Source organism: Martes martes (assembly GCF_963455335.1).
Source record: "Martes martes genome assembly, chromosome: 2".
Taxonomy (NCBI): Eukaryota; Metazoa; Chordata; class Mammalia; order Carnivora; family Mustelidae; genus Martes; species Martes martes.
Window position 1 is genome coordinate 39112191 of NC_137889.1, and position 18160 is coordinate 39130350.

General features: G+C 43.5%; 1 protein-coding gene across 12 annotated transcripts in view; it reads left to right on the top strand.

Annotated features, from left to right (window-relative positions):
* The window catches only part of CSGALNACT1 (chondroitin sulfate N-acetylgalactosaminyltransferase 1), a 335010-nt gene that overhangs the window by 259503 nt on the left and 57347 nt on the right, over positions 1-18160 (top strand). The gene's annotated exons all lie outside the window — the stretch shown is intronic.

The following is an 18160-nucleotide window of genomic DNA, read 5'->3' on the forward strand; positions in this document are numbered from 1 at the left end:
CTCTGTAACCTCTACCCACAAACTAAATTGCACTGGAATTCATGAAAAATAGCACTCTATGACCTCATATAAAGTGTATGGATATAAAAGTATGTCTTAGTACCCTTCAATTATGTACCAAATTTATGCAGAATCAGTCTTGCCCTTTGCAGATTATTGGACAATAGAGAGACACACATGAAATGCTAAGAGTGAAGTCTAAAAAGACCTTTATTTCATTAAAGATAAATATGAATGTGACACAAGTTCTTGTTTAAACTTAAGTCCAGATGAAAATCATGAAAGAAAAATGGGCAAAAGATATGAACAGACCACAAGGAAGAGATACAAGTGTCTGTTATACCCATGAAAAGGTGAGGTAGAGATAAAAATGAAAACAAGAGTAGCATGTCAAATTGCCATAATTTTAAAAATGACAGTATGTGGCAGTGGTGAGGGTGGGGTAAAATGAACATTTACAGAGTAATGCAAGTATAAATTGCTGTAACCATTCCGTAAGGTGATTTGTACAAGGCCCTATAAATGTTCATACCTTTGCCCAGTATTTTCATTCCTGAAAACTTATTCTCAGAAATGCCCCTGAATATTTGTATCAAGAATGTTCATCAGAGAAGTAGTTGTAGTAGTTAAAAAATAGAAACAAGCCAAATGTCTGACAACAGGAGATGAGTAAAATCGTGTTGTATCTATATAGTGGAATATCACACAACAACTAAAAATCACTTATTCAGTAAAATGGGGCTCAGCCTATGCCATGAGAAAAAAACTGTAATTTTAAATGTGAAAATAATTACAAAGTTACATCTCTCTGTGTATCTATGGAAAGGAAAATGATTGAAGGGCGCCTGGTGGCTCAGTTGTTTAAGCAGATGCCTTCGGCTCAAGTCATGATCTCTGGGTCCTGGGATCAAGCCCCATATCAGGCTCCCTGCTCAGCAGGGAGTCTCCTTCTCCCTCTCCCTTCCACTCCCCCTGTTCATGTTCTCTCTCTCTCAAATAAATAAATAAGATCTTTTAAGAATGAGAGGATAAAAATACCGTATCAAAGTATTTATGGTTTTGTGCCTGAGTGTTACAAGGAGAGGTGATGCTGTGTTTTCCAGCCATTCTGGTTTGAACATCTGTTAGTTTTACACTTTGCACAAAGATGTACCAGTGCTTGAATCATGTTGGCATCCTTAAGAAAGAAACTAATGTTTGACCTCCTAAAAGTGATAAAATCTGGTGTTTGAAACAGACACAGACTTCAGGGTGGTGTTATGAGTGTACTTCCTGCTTCCTTCGTCTGACTGAAGAATGAAAAAGAGAAAAGATAAATTGTAGGTCACTTTCTCAGTCTTTGCCCTAAATACCAAGACTGGAGGAAGCAGCCACCCCGCAGGGGTGAGGGTTGCTTTAGGAAAGGTGACTATCAGCCTCTTGGAAGACATTTGAATACAGCTCCTTTGTGCCCTCGGTTCCATTTCTGCCTTCTTCACGACGGATCCTGGGAACAGCTCAGCAGAAAGCTCCCCATGGGTGCAGACGTGCCCCCGTCAGCCAGCTCTGATGGGTGGGGGCTCCAGGTCCTCGTGGTCCCCGGACAGGTTTGGCAGAACCTGCTTCCCACTGCTGTCACCGAGTCCCTTTCCTCATCTCATGGCCTCTTATATTACTCTCTAACTTCTTTTTAAACCCTCTTAGTGCTCCCGTGAGCAGAATGGGAATTTTAAATGGCAAGAGGAAAGAGAACAAAACACCTCTTCCTCCTATTCCAAAAAGACCCTACTGTCGATGGCACCTTTTTTTTTTTTTTAAGCCTGTCTCTCCCTTTTCCCTTCTTTCCCAAAAATATGTTTCACAGTCAGTTTGTGAAAACTAGTGTGAGCTGCAGCAGCCTCCCGTCCGTGGCCTTCCATCTGTAGCTCAGTCTGTGTTACGCGCCGTATATTTAGAACGCCTAAATTAGTGGAGCTACGTGTGCTATTTCAAGAGGAGCTGGAAAGTCAGATGAAGAGTAAGGCTATTGATCAGGAACGGCTCTTGAATGGGGTTGGCTCTTAGCCTCAGTCCCAGAAGTTAGAGATATTTTGGGGACATCAAGACACAGATGGTCTGCGAAGGCAGCTGGCCCATGTGGTAATGAGTCCATGGAGGCAACTGGTCATTTTTCTGAGCTTGGAGCAGACTTTCCACTTCTGTTTGTGCCATTCAAGTTGTGGCCAGAGGCTTCGGTTAGAACTCGTAGGCCCCGGACATGTGTATAAATGAATCATCAGAAATGGATAGACGGCAGCTTAGCCTGGCTTCCCAAGTGAAAGGTTCCTAGCAAAAAGATGGAGAGAGTTTTTGTTTTGTTTTTAAAGTAGGAAATACTCAACTGTGTTTCATAGGGTTAGGGAAGGATGCATTGTCAAGGGAGCCAGCGAAAATACAAGACAGGACACTCGATGGTGCAGATCCCACACACTCTTCTTTCATAGCCATCGTTTCCCATGATTGCAAAGCTTTCTGGGTCCCCCCACTAGATTGAGATGAGGGACCATTTCTCATATCACTTTGTAGCCCTAACACTAAACAGTGTGCCTGGAACACACATGATAAATGTTTGTTGAATGAATACATGAATTCACAGAGGCTGTAGGGACAAGAGTGCAGGTAGAGAGATTGATCTTGCCGAGGAGGAAAGAGAAGGATTCCTTTGAGACCTAAGGAAAGAATAGCTCTGCAGAGTGATGGGTAAATTTTTGTTGAGTTGATTTTTCCTCAGAGAGAGAGACTAGGAATTTAAGGTCTAAACATACAAAAATAACCCCTGTCTAGTGAATAAGTGTTTGACAGTGATGATTTGATATGACACTTTTATTCTTCCATATCTCTGTTTCTCGATTTGAGTCTTTAAGGTAGAAAGCTAACTTAATTGTGCACTTACCATTCCTATTTTAGTAATATCCTGTTCCCTCTCACTTGGTCCATCTTCCTTTTCTTCTAAGGACACCATCGTCCCACTGCAATTCACACCACGCTCTGCCATTCACCTCTTAGGTGACCTGGCTTTTCCATCTCTCATCTCCATACTGTACCTGTAGGCGATACATCTCTTGCCCTTTACACAGAGGCCATTATTTCTTCCTGGCCACGCTCAATCATAACTGCTTATCATTATTTTTCAACAATCTCAGCTCTGTGTAAAATGAGAACCCTCCAGTTCTGCTGTGACTTGTGGCCAGTTAAAAGGTTCTCAACCCAATGCCACTGTGTTATGTGGGGGTTTCCCACACATCCAACAAGTAATTCTCTGACACCAGCTGGGTCTCCTAAGTTCTGCTCAATTCTGACACTCTCTGCCTACAGTTAGCATCAGCTCTCACAGGGTATGGTCTCAGTCCCACAAGACCGTCCTCCCCACCATTTCAGGATGTCGGGCGCAAGCTCGGATTGTCTCCTATGCTTCTCACTGACCAGCTATAGATTGGAGAACCTGTCTTTGGGTCTGATTAATTTGCTAGAGTAGCTCACAGAACTCAGAAAAACATTGTATTTGCTAGATTGTGGGCTTACTATGAAAGGATATGATGAAGTATAAAGTATACGGATGAACATCCCGATAGAAGAGATGCACAGGGTGAGGTATGTGGGAAGGAGGGGGGAGCTTCCTTGCTCTCTCTGAGCACGCCACTTTCCCTGCATCTCCCAACCCGGAAGCGCCCTGACCACCACGCATACTTTGGGAATTGTTGTGGAGGCTTCTTTGCATAGACACAAACAATCACTAATACATTTTCAGCCTTTCTCTTTTCTCAAGAGAGTGGAGGCAGGTTGAAAATTCCAAGTTTCTAATCATGGCTTGGTCTTCCGTGACCAGCTCTCATCCAGGAGCCCATCCAGAGTCACCTCATTAAAACAAAAGACTCTCCTATCACCTACGAATTTAAGAGACTTTCAGGAGCCCTGGGTCAGGAAGATCAAAGACCAAGACCAATTAGTAAAACAAAAGATGCTCCCAGTGCTATTCTCACTTAGGGAAATATAAGGACCTTAAGGGCTCTGTGCCAGGAACCAGGGACAGAGACCAATACAATACATAGATTTTCTATTATCTAACCACTTATCAGACAATCCCATCCCATCTCTTATAAGTTTGGCTTTGAAGTCAAGCTACTTGATTTAAATCTCAGCAGAATTTTTTTTAAATTTTATTTTGTTTTTTTCAGTGCTCTAAGATTCAGTTTATGCACCACACCCAGTGCTCCATGTAGTACATGCCCTCCTTAACACCCACCACCAGGCTCACTCGTCCCCCCACTTCCTCCCCTCCAAAACCCTCAGTTTGCTTCTCGGAGTCCACAGTCTGTCATGGTTCATCTCCCCCTCCGATTTCCCCCATCTCAGGTCTCCTCTCCATCTCCCAATGTCCTCCGTGTTATCCCTTATGCTCCACAAGTAAGTGAAACCATATGATAATTGACTCTGCTTGACTTATTTCACTCAGCATAATCTCCTCCAGTCCTGTCCATGTTGATACAAAAGTTGAGTATTCATCCTTTCTGATGGAGGCGTAATATTCCATATATGGACCATATCTTCTTTATCCATTGGTCTGTTGAAAGGCATCTTGGCACTTTCCACAGTTTGGCGACTGTGGAGGTATTTAATTGTGTCATGTAGATAGGGTGCTTAGCCCCTCCACACCTCAATTTCTCTCATCTGTGAAATGAACATTATTAATACCTCCTGGGGTTTTGCAAGGAACATATGGATTAACACACATAATACACTCGTTTTAGAACAGGGCCTGGCACAGTGAATGTTCATAATTATGACTCCTCTTTTTGTTATTTCTTGGTAGGCCTCCGGAAAGCATTTTTATAGCCCCAGAAATTTTTTACGCTCTTTCCTTGTATCCTCATACCCTTTTGAGTTGTAGTTGATTTTCTCTAAGACACCATCGAGACAGCAGTAGGTTCATTTCCCTTTCTTGATTCATCTCCAAAGTCTCATGTGATGTAAACAAAATTTAAAGTTTCTTAGTTGAAGACATTTTGAGCCGCTCTCTTCACAAAGTTAGAATTCTGATCTAACCCAGTACTCGTGTTCTGGGTATCAGGGGTCATACTGGAGATGTCTGTAGGACGTTAATCATAGTTTCTGCGCAGACAGTATCTGTTGAAGTGAGAGACTGTCTCTTGGGAAGCGTATGATAGGGAGAATTTTGGATCTAGGATGTATATTAATGTTCACTCACATTTATTTCAACATGTCTTGAAATGTGAGTTTTCTTCTTTATCCTTTCTTTCTCTGAGCTGCTGTGTTCCAGTCTAAAACATGAAGCCTCCTTTGGCTAGAAAGCTCAGTGATATCAGGGTTCCTCCAGTGTTTTTCTAATTAGAATCCTATTAGGGGATGGATGGCCTGGGACGGATGCCACAGCATGGAGAGCTGCCCTGAGCGCAGGCGTGTACCAGGCCCCTTAGCCGAAGCTACAGACACACTTGTTTGGGCTGTGGCTTCTCGCCTGTTGGGGTGTGTGAATAGCTGAGTCTTTCAAAGCCTGACCATTTTTCTTTTCTGGTTTTCACCCATTGTTTTTATCGACTTTTCATTCATCATGTTAATTGCTATTAAATTCTAGTTTCTGTAACCCAGGGCTTATTTGTTTTGCCCTCTGCACCCAGTGCTAAGACTCCACCACGGTCCTGGCACGTGATGGCCTCATCCTTGACTGTGGGCTGCGCTGTTTGGATTTGGAACAAGCTTGACTAAGCCAGAGCAGCAGTAAGCAAAGGAAGTCATCCTTTTCTTTCCAGATACCATAGCTACAGTTGGGAGGTGAAATGGTCCTCTCTTCTGGGCATTGGTTGGAGTGAAATCATTTGTCTTTTTAAAGCAATACTGTGTTTTAGGATATAGTTTCTTCATAGTGCTTTTCAAATATTAACATGATAGATGAGTCTCTGGGGCAGAACATGAGTAAATGTTAAAGCACAAGCTTTCAGGAATAAAATTTAAGTTCTTTAGAGTTGTCAGCCTGAGAAAGAATTTAGGTAATTCTTCAGAAGGAAAACATCACATGAAAGCATGAGTTGACATCTGAATGTAGGTTAACTTTCTTCCCCAAATATAGTAGTTTAAGGTGTACTCTTTGCCTTGGCTTCCCGAGAGGGTGTGTAGTAGATCCCAAGGCCCATTCCCACAGGCATTAACTAGTAGATAGTCTTTGTAGTTCCCATTCATTCAACAACCACATGGAATGTCCACCATGTGTCAGGCGTGCCCCTGGCTTTGGAGATCCGGAAGTGAACACCCAGACAAAAAGCTAGGCTCTCGGAGTTTACGTTCCAGTTGGGGAAGAGACATAATCCTACATAAGCAAATTATATAGTAGGAGAAAAGATAATTTCCTTTATATGGGAAAAATGAAGGAGTTTAAGGACAGCGGGGGCTGCTGGGGAGAATTCTACCATCTTAAGATAAACTAACCCTTGTTGAGAAGGCGACATCTGAATAGAGACCTGAAGAAGGTGAGGGAGCAAATCATTCATGCATCTGGAGGAAGAGAATTCCAGAGGGAAGCGGCAGCTGGTACACTGGCTCTGGGCAGCCCCCTGCTTGTGTGCTGGAGGAACATACGAGAGGCGTGGGATAAGGGGGAGAAGGGGAAGAGGTGCAGTTGGGAGCAGGGGCGGGGGCAAATCATGTGGGCCATTTACCGTCAGTGAAACGGAAAGACCCTGATTAGTTTTTTTTAATTAACTTATGTTATTTGTTTCAGGGGTACAGGCCTGTGATTCATTAGTCTTACATAGTTCATAGCACTCACCTTAGCACATACCCTCCCCAATATCCATCACCCAGCCACCCCTTCACTCTCACCCTCCCCTCCAGCAACCCTCAGTATGTTTCCTGAGTTTGAGAGTCTCTTACAGTTTCTCTCCCTCTCTGGTTTCATCTTGTTTCATTTTCCCCTCCCTTCCCCTATGATCCTCTGTCTTGTTTCTCAAATTCCTCATATCAGAGAGATCATATGATAATTGTATTTCTCTCGTTGACTTCTTTCACTTAGCATAGTACCCTCTAGTTCCATCCATGTTGTTGCAAATGGCAAGATTTCTTTTTTTTATGGCTGCATAATATTCCATTATATGTATAGACCACATCTTCTTTATCCATTCATCTGTTGATGGACGTCTAGGCTCTTTCCATAGTTTGGCAATTGTGGACATTGCTGCTAAACATTAAGATCCTGGCTAGTTTTAAGCAGAAAGGTCACATGATCTGACTTAAGTTTTAAAGGGATTATTTTGGATGCTGTGTTGAGAGTAAGCTGTGGGGAGGCAGGGTGGAAGCAAGGGGACCTTTAGGTGTTCTCACAGTACCAGGCAGCAACCAGGATGGTTGTGGCTTGGACCAGGGTGGTAATAATGGAGGTGATCAGCAGTGGTTAGATTCTGGGCATATTTTGAAGGTAGAACCATTATGGTTGCCAGTGGATTGATGAGAGAAAGAGAGGAGTAAGAGATGACCGGGAATTTAGCCTGAGCAACTAGAAGGGTGCATTGCTCTAAATGGAGATGGGAAGTCTCTGGGCGGAGCATGTGCGTGTGTGTGTGCGTGTGTGTGCGTTTGTGTGTGTGGGAAGTTGTAGATGTCTAAATTGCACGAAAATTATTTAAAAAGTACACTGACAATAGATTCCTAAAAAACATATATATAATACATTGAAATATATATATATATATTCATTTCATTCACTCAGTAATTGATAAGTACTTATGAGTTAGGCACTGAAACAAGAATAAAAGAGTTTCCCTAGTCTAGGTGGGCAGCCAAGTGAGCAGGTGATGAGTGGCAGTGGTGAGGTGCTATTTTGGATCACAGAGATTATGCATGTACCACGTGGGAGCAAGCACTTAGGAAGGAAAGACATCAAGCACACTCTTGTAGATTGTAGAGAGGATTGGTTCCCAGGGGAGGATACTCTGTGCTGAAGTCCTCAGGGAGGAGAGGGAGCTGGAAAAGGAGGGGAACAGGCAGGATGGAGATGGGGGTTTGGGCCCAGAGTGGCAGTGTGCAAAGTCCTAATAAGGGCACCAGAGCCTGGTGAATTGGGACTGCTATCCGTCTTGACTGGGGCTTTGAGTTCAGGGTCTAGGTGTATTTCTAGGAGGCTGGGGATATCACTGAAAACCAGATGACAAAATGTGTTTGTTTTCCATGCCCTAGGTGCCACCAGGGAGCCACTGAAGGGTGCCAAGTAGAAGGGTGATACTATCAGAATGGAGAAATACTGCTTTGGCTGCTCTGTGGTGAATGAGGTGTAGGGACTCTGCCCAGGGGTCAGAGAGCTATTGTGATTTGGGGCTGCAGTGATGCTAGCCTGATCTGTAGTAGCAAAAGTAGGGATAAGAGAACTGGGCAGTTCCAGAGATGATGATTGATTAGAGTAATAATAGCTGACATTTATATAAAGCTCATCGTGTACCAGCCATGGCTCGGAGAAGGATGGAAAGATGAACCTCAGATTCAGGCAGCTCATTTAGCACTGGTTCCATCACTGCTCCTCCCGAGGGGACGAGCGGGATGAAGGGGAGATGATCACATCAGTTCTGGTGGGTGATCGTGAGGTGTCTCTGGGATGTAGAAGGGGAGAGGCTGAGACCGTTGGAATATGCGTTTGGAGTCAAGACAGAAATCAAGTGTAGAGTTGGAGCTGGGATTTGTTAGGGGTTGATGCAAATTTAAACTGGAGAAGTGGATGAGGTCTCTGGTGGTGATGTTTGAGTAGAGAGAGACCTGAAATCGAAACTCTGGGGACCACCCACAGTTGCATGATGGGCAGAGGAATGATGCTTTGTGGGACTAAAGAGGAAGTTGGCAGGGAAATAGGCAGGATACCAGAAGAATGTGGTACCGTGAAAGCCAAGGGAAGAAAATTTCAGATGGAGAGAGTGAGTATTTGCATTGAATACTGGTGAGAGGGAGAGCAGTATAAAGGCTTGGAGTTTCTGTTGGGTTTAGCTGTAAGGAGTCATCGATGACCTCTGTTGGTGAGAATGTTTTTAGTGGTATATCAGGGCAGAAATCCGATAGGAATATGGGTTGAGGAGAAGGAAGGAGAGGAAGTGGAGTCCTTGGGTATAGACTGTGGGTATAGACTATTGCTCTGTACAAGACGGTAGCCTCTCATCCTATATGGCTACTTAAAATGGAAATTATAAGAAATTTAAAATTCAGTTCCTCACTTTCACTGGCCGCATTTCATGTGCCTAGTAACCATTTGACAGCACGGATTAAGAACATTTGTGTCATCACAGAAAAGTCTGTTTGACAGTGCTGCTCTAGATGCTGAGCGTGGGGGCTCCTGGGTGGCCCAGTTGGTTCTGCATCTGCCTTCAGCTCAGGGTCCTGAAATCAAGCCCCACATGGAGTTCCCTGCTCCACGGAGAACCTGCTTCTCTCTCTCCCTCTGCCTGTCTCTCTGCCTACTTGTGCTCCATCTCTCTGTCAAATAAATAAATAAAATCTTTAAAAAACACTATTAAAAAATAGATGCTGAGCAGTGAAGGAGAGAAAGAAATAGAGCAGTAACTATTCTGAGTGTGCGTATGTCTGTGTATACAGGGGTAGGGGTGTGTGTGTGTATGAGTATGTGTGTGTATGTGTATTTAATGAGACAGATATAAAATATTTAGAATTGGTGGAAGAGCTCATGTAAGATCCCTTCCACTCCCACCAGCATTTTTTTTTCTACCCTTAAAGAATTATTTCGAATACTTCTAGGTATGTTAAAAAAAATTTACCTAGGAAGAGAAAATACTGTTTGGTCCCTGTATCTCCATAATTTTTAGCTTTGCACATAAAGTGGGGTTGATACATGTTTGCTGATAAATTCTGGGTTGCTATTGGAACACCGGTGTTCTAGTGATGTAATACATTCCATAATCACATAGCAGACCCGAGCTGAGTGCTTTCTGTGCTCCAGCAACTGTGCTGGGTTTGCAGACATAGAAATGAATTTTGACTAAGAATGTACTTGTGTCCCCAGTTGTGTACTCTCTTTCCCCAGGGGGGTTCTGAAGCCCACTTGGGTGCTGCCCTGTGCTGTTATTTGGGAGTTGGGGGCGGGGGGAGGTTAAGATAGTGCTGCTGAAGTCCTTGGGCTGGGTAGTTAGCTAGAAGTCTGTGACTTTGCATCCCCAGCTGCATTGCAAACCTCAAGGTCACACCTGTCCACATGTGTTTACTGAGCTCCTGCTAATCCCCATTTGTTAGGCTGGGGATGTAGCAAAAAATTTAAAATAAGATTAAATCCCTATTCTCGTTGGGGAAGTGAGACACTCTAACCACAAAAAGCTAAAAACACAGCAGTGTGATCAGTAGGGTGGCGGCAGATCAGGAGGGCAAACATCCAGAGTGCAGAGGGGCCCTTCAGCCTGGAGCAGTGGTCAGCAGGGCTGCGTAGGAGTGAAAGGTGATTGTAAGAGTCATTGTGATTTTTATGAGCCACAGAATATGCCACATTATAAGGCTAGTGTCTGATTAATGACAGCCTTTCAGATTTGGAAGAAGAAATTTACCTTGTTCCCAGCCACGGGAACCATGTGAGGGCCTTGTGCAGGGAAATGACCGACGTTAGCGGAACCTGCCAGGTGTGCAGACCAGGAACGTGTCACTAGCGAGCATGCGAGACCCAGAGCAGCAGAGTGCGCGGGTGGGAGGCACTGCTCCTGCCTGCACTTGACTCTGTGAAAACTTCCATGCAATCGTTGAGGAGGAATAAAAATTCTTCCTTCCCCCTGCCAGTGTGATCAGCATCTCTCCTGGTCGCACAGTTAAGCCACTGCTGGGGTAGCCTCAGTGGGAATGCGACACAAGAAGAGAGAAGAGCCCTTGTTGATACTCATTCTTCTCCTCAGTGCTGGACGCCGGACCTCTACTCACTCAGAGAGTACAAGATGCCCAGTGATGCTAAGGTGTCTGTGCTCTTGGCTGGGTTTGTATAAAATACACTACTTGTTCACTTATCGGAATTTCAGGAGGAATTTCACCTGAAATAGGCATTGCTGTAGTTATTTATAACTCAAACTTAGGAAAAGAAGCCTACCAGATTGAGAATTGGGCCTTGCGGGCTCTGCCACGAAGAGGTATCGCATCCCGTTGTTTCTGTCACACCTGTCCTTTACGAGTCCCTGTGCACAAGGAGGATCCTGAGGAGAGGCCTCAGTGTGATTCACGGACAGGAATCTTTTTCGCCTGAGTCAGGAAATGCGGCTCTCCCTTCAGGTTCTTGTTAAACTTCATCTGGCTCGAAGGAGTTTGCATGTAGGGTGACTAGGAGGAGGAACCCACAATAGAGGAAAAATTCAGAGACGGTGACCTCTGCCACAGAACTAAGAGATACGGACATAAGCAAGATGTTGGAAATAGCCTTTGGGGTAACAGTCACGCAGGCTTTTGTTAAACTTCACAGTTTCCAAGGGTACTTAGTGAGGAATGCTAACTGTCTAGATTTTCTGTATCTGCATCTGCACGAATGTCTCTTAATTATGGGTATTTGCTTAGTTAGAACAGCACTTCTTATGCCTTTGAGCTGTATTTTGTGGGGCACCAGATTTCTTTCTAAGCCTCAGTTACTAGAGTTAAGATGTCATAAGCATGTGATGGAGAATAAGACAGAATTCATGAGAAAAATGAGAAGGAAGAAGTGTCCAGATTTTATAATACAATAATAATGGAGGAAAAAGAAGAAATCCAGCTGTTTCGAATTATTGACGTTGATAAAACCACAGACCAGCCTGTATGGCTCCTGGACTACTGGTCTCCAAATGACACTTTGAGAACCCTGGCTCTCAATGTGGGTTGAGTCTACCAGTCCTTAGGGACTTTCATCATTGTCTACTCGGAGAATAAACTCTTATACAAAGGAAGACAGTCTAGAGTCCGTTATAGCTGTGGCACCCGAGGTGCCTTGTGCTGTGTCAGTGACAGCTGTGATGACTGCTATATTTAGTGGAATGGATGGGGCCCTGGACCTTGAAGACAGTTTTTACACAAGTTGTACAGATAGGACCCTGTCCTGAAGTGTATTTTCACATATCTCTTCCTAGTTTTATCTGCACATCATAACAACCCCAAACCCCATCTTATGAAGCAGTCATACCTCAGACCACTTACCCTTTGGTCTACACTTTGTGTTCTGTTCTTTAACACCATCAAATAAGCCATTCTCCACGAAGTATTCTGCTACCAATATTTCCTCTCCACATTCTCCTCATAGAAGCATCCACCATCCAAACACTAGTGACCTAAAATGGATTTTATTTTATTAAGATTTTATTTATTTGACAGAGAAAGATATAGCGAGAGAGGGAACACAAATGGGGAGTGGGAGAGGGAGAAGCAGGCTTCCCGCCGAGCAGGGAGCCTGATGCAGGGCTTGATCCCAGGACACTGGGATCGTGACCTGAGCCGAAGGCAGACGCTTAACAAATGAACCACCCAGGTGGCCCTAAAATGCATTTTATGTAACAGGGAAAACCAGGGCTTCTCAAGATCATTATGGGTCCTCTCATGGCAAAGATGCACAATGGACCTGAAGGTCCCTTTAAGGAGAGACAGGTGCAAAGGGCTGGAAGCTCTTCTTGATTTGTGTGTTGTTTGCTCCTGTTTCATTTGACTATTAAGCCTTCCAGCGATAAAAACCTCGATCATGTTAGGTCTCCGCAACATTAACGCTGCTTTACCGATGCAGTTTACAGTACTAGAGCAGTTCAGTGGTGGAGAAAGGGGAGGCATTATTTCTGTCATTACTCAGCTCCTAGAATCACTCTGAAGAGTACCAGTGCCCCGTGACTGCCTAAGGTTGACTTTGCCTCCATTTGGGAATCACTAGATTGAGGAAGCATTAAAGTTCTGTTCCCTAAAGCAGTGTTTTTTAACCTTGGCTGCACATTACAATCTCTTGGTGGGGAAAGGGGGGCTACACTGCAGACTCATTCAATCAGTCTCTTGAGGGGGGACCCGGGCATCAGTATTTTTAAAGCTCCCCGGGCGATTCCAGTGTGCCACCAAAGTTGTGAGTCCCTGATTTAAAGGACTCGCCAGATCTAGAGCTGGAGGCACCTGGCTCTGGAGCCTGTCTTCCCGGCTGCTGCCTCCCAGTCCCCACAGTGAGAAAGTCAACACTGATTCATTAAACAGATATTTGCTGAGCACCTAGAATGTGCCAGGCGCTGCTCTAGGGTGTCCAAGCACACTGACTCGTACTTTTATTGTTATGAATGAGGGGTGGCTTTAACAGGTAATAGACCTGTGTATCACTCTCAGAAAAATAACTTAAAATTGACTGTCTCCAAATAATTATTCTTGATAGATGTTCTGGAATACCATCTCTTCTGTATCTAACTCTTGCTTATAGAACAAGTTAACTATTTAGCTGATTTTTTTTAAATTTTCTTTGAGATTCCCTTTTTGACCCATAGATTATTTAGATGCGTGTTATTTAATTTCCAATTGTTTAAAGATTTTCTTGTCTTTCTGTTACTGGTTTCTACTTTGAATCCATTATGAACAGAGAGCATACTCTGTATAATTTCAATTCTTTTCACATTGTTGGTTTGTTTTATGGTCCACGATGTAGTCTGTCTTGTTGGATGTCCCATGGGGGCTTGAAAAATTATGTGTAGTATTGGGTGGAAGATTCAATCTGTGGGAATGAAATCCTGTCGGTTGATTGTGCTGGTCACATCTTCTGTTTCTTCCAGATTTTATATCCAGTATTTTTATTCGTTGCTGACAAGGGGATTGCAGTTCCCAACTCTAACTGTAGAATTGTCTGTTTCTCCTTTTGGCTTTATCAGTTTTTCTTCTCTGCCTTTTGAGGCTCTGTTGTTCGAGGTACACACATTTGGCTCCTTCTGTCTTTGTGGTGGATTGAACTTTTTATCATTTTGTGAGGTCCTTCTTTGTCTCTAGTAATTTTCTTCGTTCTAAAGTCTACTTTATCTTATACAGCCACTCCTTTTTTTATTAATGTTTGTAGGATATATCTTTCCCCATCCTTTTTCCTTCATGTTACTGGAAGTCATTTATTGAATTTGAAGTGAGTGTTTTGTAAAAAGCCTATAGTTGTGCTGTATTTGTTTCTTAACCCCTCTGCCAGTCTCCTCTTGTAACTGGTATATTTAAACTACTTACACTAAAGGCAATTAATTGATATGTTAGAGTTTATATCTCTCAAGTTAACAATTTACATAACCAGCTATGGTTTTATGTTAGAGAGTTCACCAAGAGATTAAATTCAAAATAGCTGTCAGGGGTACTTAACTAAGGGGCCTTTGTTTATTTGTGTGATTTAATAGCCAAAGTAAGAGCTGATAGTCACTTGAAAGGCTTCCTCAGCTAAAATACTGTGGCCATGCTGCAATGCACGGGGCTTGGGGGTCTCAGCTGCCCATTTGTCCACGTGTTTTGTGGACCCAGAACTTTCTTCTGTGGAAGATTTTAGTCCTATGTGGGGGACTCCGTCTGTCCAGCTCCATGCTGAGGTTGGGTGGCCTTCTGCTATGGTGCTTGCCTGGTGAGTCATAAGAGGATATCCGTAGTACCAAGAGCACAGGCACTGAGAATGTCTGCATGCGCCCTTAATGAGCAGCAGAGCCCATTTGCATATTTACGTGTTGTGATCAGTTACTCAGTTCCAGTTATTACCGCTGCAATACACGTTACCCCACAGTTTACTAGCTGGAAGTCATCGTTTCCGTGTCCCGACAGACTGCGTGGGTCAGGGATTCAGAGAGGACACAGTGGGAATGGCTTGTTCTGTTCCAGCATGTTTGGGGCCCCGTCTGGGAAGGCTGGAAGGCTGGGGCTGACAGGGAGGGGCTCAAATAATCTGGATGCTCATCCAGTCACAGATGTGGCAGTGGGGCTGTGACGACAGGAGGAGCAGGACTGCTACCTGGATTGCATGGCTTGTCCCTGCCACATGGCTTCTTCACAGCGCAGCGACCTCAGGGTAGTTTCACTTCTTACATGGCCGTCTGGGCTCCCAGAGAAGGTGTTCCAGCAAAGTGGAGACCATATCATTTCACTGTGCTCTCTTAGGCAAAGCAGTCACCCACTCCTATTTAAGGCGGTGAGGTAGGGGAGCAGAGACCAGCAGATAACTTGGGGGTCATGACTTTAGGAAAATATTTAAGAAGCACTCCCCAAATAGGTTATAATCTATTTTTATAGTTTCTTTAAGTTAAAAAAATTCCTTATATTAAACCATCACCTGAAAACTGCATACCTAATAGACCACATATTTTGCTTTCCTATGGAATTGTTTTTTTAGAGAGAGAGAACACACATGTGCAAGCAAGCAAGGGGGGAGGGGCAGAGGGAGAGGGAGAGAAAGAATCTTAGCATGGTGGGGCTTGATCTCACGACCCTGAGATCATGATCTGAGGTGAAACCAAGAGTCGGACACTTAACGGACTGAGCCACCCAGGTGCCCCCGCTGTGCAATTGTTCCTGTGCTTCAATAATACATCATCGGTCTTATGATGTTACTAAATCTGTTATAGGAATTTCATAGAAGCAGTAGCTCTCTTAATCCTAAGGTTATAATTGTGTTTCTTCCACTTTTTTGTTATTTTGTGGGCACAGTGAATCCTGTATTATTTAGCGCCTGTGTTGAAAGCTGGGGAAACTGAAGCTTTGAGAACTGACCTTATCCAAAGTCATAGGGAAAGTTAATGGTTGGATGGAATTAAAATTCAGGTCTGTCTCTCTCCTGGGCCAGATTATCTCTGTAGAACTTTCCCTGGCTTTGTTATCAAGTGTCACTTTACGACTTGCTACCTCACAGGGCTCTCACATGACCACAGTGTGGCTTGGCATTCTGAGCAGATAGTTATATTAAAAAGGATGTCTCTGTTGGGTTGACGTACCTCATAGCTCCCAATAGTTGATATTAAAGTTGTTTCTTAATGTGCTTTTCATTCCAATGGAAAAACACTTTTTATTCTCTCAATATGTTGATTTTACTCTGTCATTATGTGTGTTCATCCCTTGGTGATCAGATTGAGGTGTGTGTCTGAGTGATGTGGAGGAAAGTGCAACTGAAGCTAATCTCAAGGGGTTGGGGGCGTTTCTTCTGAACTTTATACCGGTTAGAACATTCTTTTTTGTTTAAGAGTCAGATTGTTATATTTTTGTTATAGTGGTTGTCAAAAAAAAACAAAAAAGAAAAGAAAATCCACAAACCAATAACAGCACAAAACTCAAAAATCTGTGTCGGTGGCAAACAGGAAGTCCTCCTGAGCGTGACTCACAAGGCCACCGTGATTTGGAACCTGCCTGGCCCTTGAGCTTCCTGTCTTGCTGTGTTCTTCACCGAGCCCCTCTCTTAGCCTTACTGAACTTGGGTGCTTTTCTGAATGGATCATATCCTTCCCCTGTACTGCTGCACACTGTTGTATATGCTGGTCAGGCTGCCCACAGAGTCCTTGTGCACCCCATACTGAGTCCGCCCCCCCCCACGTTGCTCAGATACCTGCCTCTGGGCGGCTCTCCCCAAGTCCCCCCCAGTAGAAGTTGAGGTCTCTCACCAGCTCCCCTGCCCCTAGCCACAGTGCTACAGCTACTCAAGCCTGTTTCTGTGCTCTTTGGGGGCAGATCCATGTTTTATTCATCTTTATGTACTCTGGTCTATTACCAAAAACTGCAGGTGCTTTTTGAGGGATTGTTGAGTGAATGAGTGACTGGATTAATGGGTTCACAGTAGCATATCCTATTATTCACTGTCATCTTAGCTTTACTTACTGTCCTTGTGGCCCTGGAATGTTTGCAGGAAATGATCTATTATGTAGATTTCATTTAAAATATTGCCAAGTTTTGAGCCATAACTCCAAACTTTGTATTATGAAGTAGATATTCTAAGACCAAAAAAAAAAAAAAAAAAAAAAAGGATTAAGGTTTAAGATTGTGCTTTTTATGCTGATTCTCCAGGTGGGCGTGGGGATCGGTTCCTCTTCCTTTTTGTGACCAGCTTAGAAGCATCAGAGATAAGGATCCATCCTTGTCATAGGATGTGTTTAGTGGAGCATTTGGTCATAGCTCTTCTCCCATCAGAAACTCCATTGACTGGAACTGTCATTATTTATTATAATCGCTAATTCTTCATTTTTTACTCTCTAGCTTTTGTCCTGGTTTGGGGTACAACAGTGGTTCCCAAAAGTCCTCAGACCTAATTTAACAGGTCTGGTGTAGGGCCCAAGAATCTGTCTTTTCTAAAGCTTACCAGCTCCTACTTGCATGGAGATATACAAGTCAATTAATGTCTCTTATGGTAGAAAATTGTGACCTATATTCTAGGTCTTCTGATTCTTTTCTTGCTCTTCAGCTCGGTGTGGTTTATACATAGATCAGAGGTCCACAGAAATATACATATTTTCCCCCAGATGGCCAGTGATTTGCTCTTCTAGCCTATTTGTAAAGCCAAGATGAATTTTTACCACTAATTACATGAGTTAGTCAAATAAAATAAATGCTTTTATGTAAGATCCAACTAATGATTTTCCTTGAAGCACAAAGCAGTTGTTGTTGATGATTTGAGCATAGTCTGTGGTTCAATTTTAAGAGTAGGAACCCTGTGTCATTAAATACCTTGTTTAAAGTGGCACAAAGTGTGCAGTGAAGCCAGAGTTGGGCCGCAAGTCTCTGGCATTGATCTTGGCCAAGTGCAGAAGCTGTCAATAAAGCCAGGAGACTGGGTGTGTCTGGCAAAGGGAGGGAGGCTGTTCTGATTATGTCAGTGTTGGGCGGGGGTGCCCGTGTGTTATGGTGTAGGGTTTGTTAACCAGTACAGTTATGAGGGGATGGTATAGTCAGACAAAAGTTCATGATATCTGGTAAAGGGCTATTTGGGATCAATGGTTTGAAAATTCCAGCTGAGACAATGAATTAGAAATGGAGTTCTCAAGCAACAGCTAAAAAAAAAAAAAAATCCTACTGCAATATTGCTCAAAATCTCCTGGACTTAAATATTATATATGCTAATTCGCATATTACCAGGCTCTTTACCAGAGTATTCGAGAATCCTCATATCTCTGGTTTCACAATGATGACTTTTAAAAATGAGGGTCTGGATTCAGCTTCCAAACATATGGAATGCCAGTGTAGTGCAGCGAGAGGA